Here is an 11,357-nt window from a genome sequence, read left to right as displayed (position 1 = left end):
TTTTATTATATGAGATGATCATGTTTTGTAACCGAGTTATCGGCAACTGGCAGGAGCCATATGGTTGTCGCTTTATTGTATGCAATGCAATCGTCCTGTAATTGCTTTACTTTATCACTAAGCGGTAGCGATAGTCGTAGAAGCAATAGTTGGCGAGACGACAACGATGCTACGATGGAGATCAAGGTGTCGCGCCGGTGATGATGGTGATCATGACGGTGCTTCGGAGATTGAGATCACAAGCACAAGATGATGATGGCCATATCATATCACTTATATTGATTGCATGTGATGTTTATCTTTTATGCATCTTATCTTGCTTTGATTGACGGTAGCATTATAAGATGATCTCTCACTAAATTTCAAGATAAAAGTGTTCTCCCTGAGTATGCACCGTTGCCAAAGTTCGTCGTGCCCAGACACCACGTGATGATTGGATGTGATAAGCTCTACGTCCATCTACAACGGGTGCAAGCCAGTTTTGCACACGCAGAATACTTAGGTTAAACTTGACAAGCCTAGCATATGAAGATATGGCCTCGGAACACTGAGACCGAAAGGTCGAGCGTGAATCATATGGTAGATATGATCAACATAGTGATGTTCACCATTGAAAAGTACTCCATTTCACGTGATGATCGGTTATGGTTTAGTTGATTTGGATCACGTGATCACTTAGATGATTAGAGAGATGTCTATCTAAGTGGGAGTTCTTAAGTAATATGATTAATTGAAGTTAAATTTATCATGAACTTAGTCTTGGTAGTATTTTGCAAATTATGTTGTAGATCAATAGCTCGCATTGTTGCTTTCATATGTTAATTTTGATATGTTCCTAGAGAAAACTATGTTGAAAGATGTTAGTAGCAATGATGCAGATTGGATCCGTGATCTGAGGATTGTCCTCATTGCTGCACAGAAGAATTATGTCTTTGATGCACCGCTAGGTGACAGACCTATTGCCGGAGCAGACGCAGACGTTATGAACGTTTGGCTAGCTCAAATATGATGACTACTTGATAGTTTAGTGCACCATGCTTAACGGCTTAGAATCGGGACTTCAAAGACGTTTTTGAACATCATGGACCATATGAGATGTTCCAGGAGTTGAAGTTAATATTTCAAGAAACTACCCAAGTTGAGAGATATGAAGTCTCCAACAAGTTCTATAGCTAAAAGATGGAGGAGAATAGCTCAAGTAGTGAGCATGTGCTCAGATTATTTGGGTACTACAATCGCTTGAATCAAGTGGGAGTTAATCTTCCAGATAAGATAGTGATTGACAGAGTTCTCTAGTCACCATCACCAAGTTGCTAGAACTTCGTGATGAACTATAGTATGCAAGGGATTAAGAAAACGATTCCCGAGCTCTTCATGATGTTAAAATCGACGAAGGTAGAAATCAAGAAAGAGCATCAAGTGTTGATGATTGACAAGACCACTAGTTTCAAGAAAAGGGCAAAGGGAAAGAAAGGGAACTTCAAGTAGAATGACAAGCAAGTTGTCACTCCCATGAAGGAGCCCAAAGCTGGACCAAAGCCTGAAACTGAGTGCTTATACTGCAAAGGAAATGGTCACTGGAAGCGGAAATACCCTGAATATTTGGTGGATAAATAGGATGGCAAAGTGAACAAGGGTATATTTGATATACATGTTATTGATGTGTACCTTACTAGCGTTTATAGTTGCCCCTGGGTATTTGATACTTGTTTGGTTGCTAAAAAAATAGTAATTGGAAGTAGGAGTTACAGAATAAACAAAGACTAGTTGAGGTTGAAGTGACGATGTGTGTTGGAAGTGGTCCAAGATTGATATGATCATCATCGCACACTCCCTATACTTTCAGGATTAGTGTTAAACCTAAATAAATGTTATTTGGCGTTTGCGTTGAGCATGAATATGATTTGATCGTGTTTATTGCAATACGGTTATTCATTTAAAGTCAGAGAATAATTGTTGTTCTGTTTACATGAATAAAACCTTCGATGGAAATACACCCAATGAAAATAGTTTGTTGGATCTCAATCTTAGTGATACACATATTCATAATATTGATGCCAAAAGATGCAAAGTTGATAATGATAGTGCAACTTATTTGTGGCACTGCCGTTTGGGTCATATCGGTGTAAAGCGCATGAAGAAACTCTATAAAGATGGATTTTTGGAATCACTTGGTTATGAATCATTTGATGCTTGCGAACCGTGCTTTTTGGGCAAGATGACTAAAACTCCGTTCTCCGGAACAATGGAACGAGCTATTGACTTGTTGGAAATAATACATACCGATGTATGCGGTCCAATGAGTGTTGATGCTCGTGGCGAGTATCGTTATGTTCTGACCTTCACAGATGATTTGAGCAGATATGAGTATATCTACTTAATGAAGCACAAGTCTTAAACATTTGAGAAGTTCAAAGAATTTCAGATTGAAGTGGAGAATCATCGTAACAAGAAAATAAAGTTTCTACAATCTAATCGTAGAGGAGAATATTTGAGTTACGAGTTTGGCCTTTATTTAAAAACAATGTGGAATAGTTTCACAACTCACGCCACATGGAACACCACAGCGTAATGGTGTGTCTGAACGTCGTAACCACACTTTATTGGATATGGTGCGATCTCTGATGTATCTTACCGATTTACCACTATCGTTTTGGGGTTATGCATTAGAGACAGCTGCATTCACTTTAAATAGGCACCATCAAAATCCGTTGAGATGAGGCCTTATGAACTGTCGTTTGGCAAGAAACCATGGTTGTCGTTTCTTAAAGTTTGGGGCTGCGATGCTTATGTGAAAAAATTTCAACCTGATAAGCTTGAACCCAAATCGGAGAAGCGCGTCTTCATAGAATACCCAAAGGAAACTGTTGGGTACACCTTCTATCACAGATCCGAAGGCAAGATATTCATTTCTAAGATGGATCCTTTCTAGAGAAGGAGTTTCTCTCGAAACAAGTGAGTGGGAGGAAAGTAGAACTTGATGAGGTAACTGTACCTCCTCCCTTATTAGAAAGTAGTTCATCACAGAAATCAGTTCTAGTGATTCCTACACCAATTAGTGAGGAAGCTAATGATGATGATCATGAAATTTCAGATTAAGTTACTACAAAACCTCGTAGGTGTTCCAAAGTATAGTCCGCACCAGAGTGGTACAGTAATCCTGCTCTGGAAGTCATGTTACTAGACCATGATGAACCTACGAACTATGAGGAAGCGATGATGAGCCCAGATTCCGTGAAATGGCTTGAAGGCCATGAAATTTGAGATGGAATCCATGTATGAGAACAAAGTGTGGACTTTGGTGGACTTGCACGATGATCGGCAAGACATAGAAAATAAATGGATCTTCAAGAGGAAGACAGACACTGATAGTAGTGTTACTATCTACAAAGCTCGACTTGTCACAAAAGGTTTTTTGACAAGTTCAAGGTGTTGAATACGATGAGATTTTCTCACTCGTATCGATGCTTAAGTTTGTCCAAATCATGTTAGCAATTGCCGCATTTTTATGAAATTTGGCAAATGGATGTCAAAAACTACATTCCTTAATGGATTTCTTAAAGAAGAGTTGTATATGATGCAACCAGAAGGTTTTGTCAATCCAAAAGGTGCTAACAAAGTGTGCAAGCTCCAGTGATCCATCTATGGACTGGTGCAAGCATCTTAGAGTTGGAATATATTCTTTGATGAGTTGATCAAAGCATATGGTTTTATACAAACTTTTGGAGAAGCCTGTATTTACAAAAAAAGTGAGTGGGAGCTCTGTAGCATTTCTAATACTATATGTAGATGACATATTGTTGATTGGAAATGATATAGAAATTCTGGATAGCATAAAAGGATACTTGAATAAGAGTTTTTTAAAGAAAGACCTCGGTGAAGCTGCTTACACATTGAGCATCAAGATCTATAGAGATAGATCAAGACACTTGATAAGATTTTTCAATGAGTACATACCTTGATAAGATTTTGAAGTAGTTCAAAATAGAACAGTCAAAGAAGGAGTTCTTGCCTGTGTTGCAAGGTGTGAAGTTGAGTAAGACTTAAAACCCGACCATGGCAGAAAATGGAAAGAGAATGAAAAGTCATTCCCTATGCCTCAGTCATAGGTTCTATAAAGTATGCTATGCTGTGTACCAGACCTATTGTATACCTTGCTCTGAGTTGGTCAAGGGAATACAATTTTGATCTAGGAGTAGATCACTGGACAACGGTCAAGAATATCCTTAGTAAGGACTAAGGAAATGTTTCTCGATTATGGAGGTGACAAGAGGTCCGTCGTAAAGGGTTACATCGATGCAAGTTTTGACACTGATCCAGATGACTCTAAGTCTCAATCTGGATACATATTGAAAGTGGGAGCAATTAGCTAGAGTAGCTCCGTACAGAGCATTGTAGACATAGAATATTTCGCAAAATACATACGGCTCTAAATGTGACAGACCCGTTGACTAAACTTCTCTCACGAGCAAAACATGATCACACCTTAGTACTCTTTGGGTGTTAATCACATAGAGAACTGAACTAGATTATTGACTCTAGTAAACCCTTTGGGTGTTGATCACATGACGATGTGAACTATGGGTGTTAATCACATGCAGATGTGAATATTAGTGTTAAATCACATGGTGATGTAAACTAGATTATTGACTCTAGTGCAAGTGGGAGACTCAAGGAAATATGCCCTAGAGGCAATAATAAAGTTATTATTTATTTCCTTTTTTTGTGATAAATGTTTATTATTCATGCTAGAATTGTATTAACCGGAAACATAATACATGTGTGAATACATAGACAAACATAGTGTCACTAGTATGCCTCTACTTGACTAGCTCGTTAATCAAAGATCGTTATGTTTCCTAACCATAGACATGAGTTGTCATTTGATTAACGGGATCACATCATTAGGAGAATGATGTGATTGACTTGACCCATTCCATTAGCTTAGCACTTGATCCTTTAGTATGTTGCTATTGCTTTCTTCATGAGTTATACATGTTCCTATAACTATGAGATTATGCAACTCCCATTTACTGGAGGAACACTTTGTGTGCTACCAAACGTCACAACGTAACTGGGTGATTATAAAGGTGCTCTACAGGTGTCTCTGAAGGTACTTGTTGGGTTGGCGTATTTCGAGATTAGGATTTGTCACCCCGATTGTCGGAGAGGTATCTCTGGGCCCACTCGGTAATGCACATCACTATAAGCCTTGCAAGCATTGTAACTAATGAGTTAGTTACAGGATGATGTATTACGGAACGAGTAAAGAGACTTGTCGGTAACGAGATTGAACTAGGTATTGAGATACCAACGATCGAATCTCGGGCAAGTAACAAACCGATGACAAAGGGAACAACATATGTTGTTATGCGGTTTGACCGATAAAGATCTTCGTAGAATATGTGGGAGCCAATATGAGCATCCAGGTTCCGCTATTGGTTATTGACTGGAGACGTGTCTACATAGTTCTCGAACCCGTAGGGTCCGCACACTTAAAGTTAGATGACAGTTATATTATGAGTTTATGTGTTTTGATGTACCGAAGGTAGTTCAGAGTCCTGAATGTGATCACGGACATGACGAGGAGTCTCGAAATGGTCGATACATGAAGATTGATATATTGGACGACTATATTTGGACACCGGAATGGTTCCGGGGGTTATCAGATATATACCGGAGTACCGGGGGGTTACCGGAACCCCCCGGAGGTTAATGGGCCTCATGGACCCAAGTGGTGGAAGAGGAGAGGCAGCCAAGGGGCAGCCGCGCGCCCTACCCCCCAAGTCCGAATTGGACAAGGAGGGGGGGGGGGGCGCCCCCCCTTTCCTTTCCCCCTCTCTCTCCTTCCGTCTCCTCTCCTACTCCAACAAGGAAGGGGGGGAGTCCTACTCCCGGTGGGAGTAGGACTCCTCATGGGGCGCGCCAAGGGTGGCCGGCCCCCTCCCCCTCCTCCACTCCTTTATATACGGGGAGGGAGGCACCCCCTAGAGACACAACAATTTATCCTTGAGATCTCTTAGCCGTCTGCGGTGCCCCCATCCACCATAGTTCACCTCGATAATATTGTAGCGGTGCTTAGGCGAAGCCCTGCGTTGGTAGAACATCATCATCGTCACCACGCCATCGTGCTGACGGAACTCTCTTGAAAGCTCGGCTGGATCGGAGTTCGAGGGACATCATCGAGCTGAATGTGTGCAAGAACTTGGAGGTGCCGTGCGTTCGGTACTTGATCGGCCGGATCGTGAAGACGTACGACTATATCAACCACGTTGTGCTAACGCTTCCGCTTTCGGTCTACGAGGGTACGTGGACACACTCTCCCCTCTCGTTGCTATGCATCACCATGATCTTGCGTGTGCATAGGATTTTTATTGAAATAACTACGTTCCCCAACAGGTATGTCCGCGGTTATCCGCATACGGTGCAATTACATATGTGACCAGAATAACGGTCCTTCCTTTGACATGAAGGGAATCGCGAAGATTCCGATGAGTCATCGAGTGGCTGAACTATTCTCGCTGCATCATGGCAGTCAGTTTTCGGCTTTCTCTACTGAGGTGCTCATCCAGGCTAGCCGGGACACAATCGCAGTAGTTCTCCCTTTACTACCCTAGCCGATATAGCGGAACGTAAGGTAGCAAGCACAGGCGCCGGGCAACCCAATTATTGACCAAAGACATGATTCGAAGATGATGCATATAAGTCCAAACTCGCGACGCCGAACACTCCCTATAGGTCTTCGGACTTTACAATATACACCGGGCTGGATACAGCCCCTGGCGATAAACCCATGGTATCAAGGCACATGTGGCAATCCGACGTGGGGGAAGAGCGCGGGTGGTGAGAGCATAAATCTCAAAACACAATACGAACCGGGCTGCTTCTATAACATCCACTTTAGTACGGCGAGCCGTATGTTTACAGATGATGCCGGTATCTTTCTTGGACATTTTACATGCCAGGAAAGTATAAAACTACAAGAGATAAAAAAGGTTTACACAGGTTCTTAATCTAAAAAATAAACCTTAATGCGGGGCCCTGCTGCACGTCTGCGCCTTTGTCTCCGTTCTGAAGTGTCCTTGAAGGGTATAGTATGATGGCCATCTGTAAAAAAGGGAAAAGAGACCAGGTAAAATAATCTGGTGTGGCCGTGAGTAAAGCTGGTTCGTTTTAATGAACCGTGAAGGATAACTTCTAGGGTCCGAATAGGGTCGAGCCGAACTATGGACCTTTTGTGTGCAGAGTGCCCCCAAAGCCGCCCAAGGAATTTTGAGTATATCTCCTTGTTGGGCGGTCGATGGGGGTGTAGCTGCTTATTAAGCTCAGGTTTATCTAAGCTGCCGCATTGAGTTGTGCGCCGGACACGTTTAGCTGTGTTCGCGGTCTTAACGACCGATGAGCTGTTCGGCTTGAGTAGGCCGTTTTGTGCTTTGACTGCTAGAGCTGCCGTGTATTCCTCTGTGCGGAGAGAGCGCTCCATATTTCCACTGACCGTAATGACACCACGAGGTCCAGGCATTTTGAGTTTTAGATAAGCATAGTGCAGGACTGCATTAAAACGGGTGAAGGCCGTTCTTCCGAGTAGTGCATGATAGCCGCTTCAGAAGGGAGCAATGTTGAAGATTAGTTCTTTGCTTCGAAAGTTGTCCGGCGAGCCGAATACAACATGCAATGTTAGAGAGCCAGTGTAGCGGGCTTCCACACCCGGTATAACTCCTTTAAAGGTAGTGCTGCTTGGCTTGATTCTTGAAGGGTCTATCCCCATCTTGCGGACCATGTCTTGATATATCAGATTGACACTGCTGCCGTCGTCCATGAGGACTCAAGTGAGGTGGTATCCGTCAATTATTGGGTCGAGCACTAGGGTAGCCGAACCTCCATGACGGATACTAGTCGGGTGATCCCTGCGATCAAAGGTGATCAGATAGGCCGGCCATTGGTTGAACTTGGGGGCGACGGGCTCAACGGTGTAGACATCGCGGAGTGCGTGCTTGCGCTCCCACTTTGGGATATGAGTGACGTAGATCATGTTCACTGTTTTAATCTCCGGTGGATATTTCTTTTGTTCCGCCGTGTTCGGTTGGCGAGGTTCGTCCTCGTCTTTGCTCTAAGGTCCCTTCCCTTTGTGTTCGGCGTTGAGTTTGCCGGCCTGCTTGAAGACCCAACATTCTTTGTTGGTATGACTGGCTGGTTTATCTGGAGTGCCGTGTATCTGGCAGGACTTGTCTAGAATTTTATCCAGGTTGGATGGACCATCCTTGTTGCCATTAAATGGCTTCTTCCGTTGACCGGGTCTGGAGCCCCATGAATCCGACGTTTACCGCTGTATTGTCTGGGATTTCTTCATTGTTCCGACGTTTGTTTTTATTGCGTCGTGGTTTTCCATTGCCATCCCTGACCTTAGAGGTGCCGGGATCACTGGTGCTACTATGGGCTAACCAGCTGTCTTCGCCTGCGCAAAAGCGAGTCATGAGTGTAGTTAAGGCGGCCATTGTCCTTGGCTTTTCCTAGCCGAGGTGTCAGGCCAGCCATTCGTCCCGGACACTGTGTTTGAAGGCCGCTAAGGCTTCGGCGTCCGGATAGTCAACAATTTGGTTCTTCTTAGTGAGAAACCTGTTCCAAAGCTTACAGGCTGATTCTCCGGGTTGTTGGATTATGTGACTTAAATCATCTGCATCCGAAGGCCGGACATAGGTCCCTTGGAAATTGGCCCGGAAAGCATCCTCAAGTTCTTCTCAGCTTTCGATGGAATTTTCGGGGAGGCTTTTCAGCTAGTGTCGAGCTGGTCCTTTTAGCTTAAGGGGTAAATATTTAATGGCGTGGAGATCATCTCGGTGAGCCATGTGGATGTGAAGAATAAATTATTCTATCCAAACCGCGGGGTCCGTCATTCCATTATACGCCTCGATGTTTACATGTTTGAACCCTTCTGGAAAATCATGTTCCAGCACCTCATCGGTGAAGCACAGGGGGTGTGCTACTCCCCTGTATCTGGCTGTGTCGTGAACTGGTTCTGACGGTTGTAATGTTCGGTATTGGTTCCGAGCTGGTAAATGGCCGGCATGTTTTGTTTGATAATTGTGATCCCGTGTGGGGGCACGTTCCCTGGATCCATAGATGGACCTGGTTTTGCTAACTTTTTTGTCCAGGTCCTCACGTAGATCGTGTTTCTAGTCCTGGGCCGAGGCCTTCCTTCCATTACGGGGAGGGGGTGTGGGCTTGTGTACGGCATTGCTGGCCGCTCTGTCTCGACCACAAGGTGGTCGGTCCGGCCTGTCAGCCGTATTGTTTTTCGGTGGTACGGGCGCGATAGCCTCGTCGTCGAATTCGGGCAGCAGCTTATGTTTAGGATAGCTCTTTGTTTGGCGATTACCGCCGTATTTTTCCTCTGCGTCTAGCACTTCGTTCCATCTGTTATTGAGCGTGTCCTGTGCGGATTTAAGCCGCTGCTTCTGCTTCTTCAGGCTCCTTGCCGTGGCGATGAGCCTTTGATGGAGGCGTTCTTGTTCTAATGGTTCTTCTGGGATGACGAATTCGTTGTTGCCCAGGCTGATCTCTTCTTCAGAGTGAGGCTGATAGTTGCTATCTTCGGCATCGCTGTGGTCAGACAACATCTCCAGACTATGTTCGCCGTCCTCTCGCACGCCCTGCTCCAACGCTGGGTCTACGGGGCCCTTGGCTTGGTTCAGATTATCATCACCATCCATGATAATGTTGTTGTTTTTCTTTTTGCCAGATCAAGGTTGGCGCTTGGGACGCCGACGCTTAGGAGGTTCATCAACAGGCATGTTGTTATCGCTGTCGGCCTCATTCTCCTTTGGTGTGTACACCATGTATATATCATATGACGATGTAGCTGTCCACTGCCCTAAAGGTGGTGGTTTTTGTGTCTGCTCCTCACTGGCATCGTCGTCTATACCATCAATGTCTTCGGAGTCGTAATCGAGCGTGTCGGTTAAGTCCTCAACAGTGGCAACAAAGTGGGTGGTGGGTGGGTAACGCAGTTATTCGTCATCCGCTTCCCATTCGAGCCAGACATAGTTCGGCCGAGGGTCCCCCGATAAGGAGAGGGACTTCAATGAGTCTAATAGGTCGCCAAAAGGCGAGTGCTGGAAGATGTTCGCGGAGCTGAACTCTAAGACTGGCGCCCAATCAGGATTGATGGACGCGGGTGCACACGGTCTAGAACCCATGGCTAGAGATGAGTCCAAGGTTCCGGTAACACAAGCCCAGCTTGAGGCTGGGTCTGTGTGCGGCTCGAGCGCCACTGATCTGCGGCCTCCGCAACATGATTGAGCTTCCCGTCTTCGGACGATGTAGTTCGCTCCGACTCTAGGGCCAGGGCGGTCATAGGTGCTATCTCCTGTGTGCGACTAGATGACAGATCTAGCTCATGTTCATCGTGGTGGCCGAGGACAGCTGTCATGGGCTCGAATCCGTCAAAGATCAAGTCTCCACTGATATCGGCCACAAAATTCAGGCTTCCAAATCTGACGTGATGGCGAGGGGCGTAGCTATCGATCTGCTCTAGTTGGCCAAGCGAGTTGGCCCGCAGTGCGAAGCCGCCGAATACGAAGATCTGTCCGGGGAGGAAGGTCTCCCCCTGGACTGCATTGGTGTAGATGATTGATGGAGCCATCAAACCTATCTTCGACAACACAATGGAACTCTCAATGAAAGCATCAATGACGGTGTCAAAACCGGTGGATCACGGATAGGGGGTCCCGAGCTGTGCGTCTAAGGCTAATGGTAACAGAAGGCGGGGTACACAATGTTTACCCAAGTTCGGGCCCTCTCTATGGAGGTAATACCCTACTTCCTGCTTGACTGATCTTGATGAATATGAGTATTACAAGAGTTGATCTACCACGAGATTGTAATGGCTAAATCCTAGAGGTCTAGCCTATGAGGAAATGATTGTTGTGACTAAACCCTAGAAGTCTAAACCCTCCTGTTTATATAGACACCGGGGGAGCTAGGGTTGTACAAAGTCGGTTATAGAGAAAGGAATCTACATATCCGAATCGCCAAGCTTGCCTTCCACGCAAAGGAGAGTCCCACCCAGACACGGGACGAAGTCTTCTATCTTGTATCTTCATAGTCCAACAGTCCGGCCAAAGTATATAGTCCGGCTGTCCGAGGACCCCTTAGTCCAGGACTCACTCACCAGGGTTAAAAATTTAAACACAATTTCACATATTTCTATGGGTTCCAAACTATTTTTAATACCGAAATGTCGAGCCAGATTTAAAGTACTTTGAAGATATATTTAAATTAGGTTAAAGCCCAGTGAAATAGCACTACAAAAAAAAGACACATCCATGACATTTTGGGCCGAACAAATTTTTTTTGTC

Source organism: Triticum dicoccoides, chromosome 7B (assembly GCF_002162155.2).
Source record: "Triticum dicoccoides isolate Atlit2015 ecotype Zavitan chromosome 7B, WEW_v2.0, whole genome shotgun sequence".
Classification (NCBI taxonomy): Eukaryota; Viridiplantae; Streptophyta; class Magnoliopsida; order Poales; family Poaceae; genus Triticum; species Triticum dicoccoides.
Note: the sequence above shows the minus strand (reverse complement) of the source record.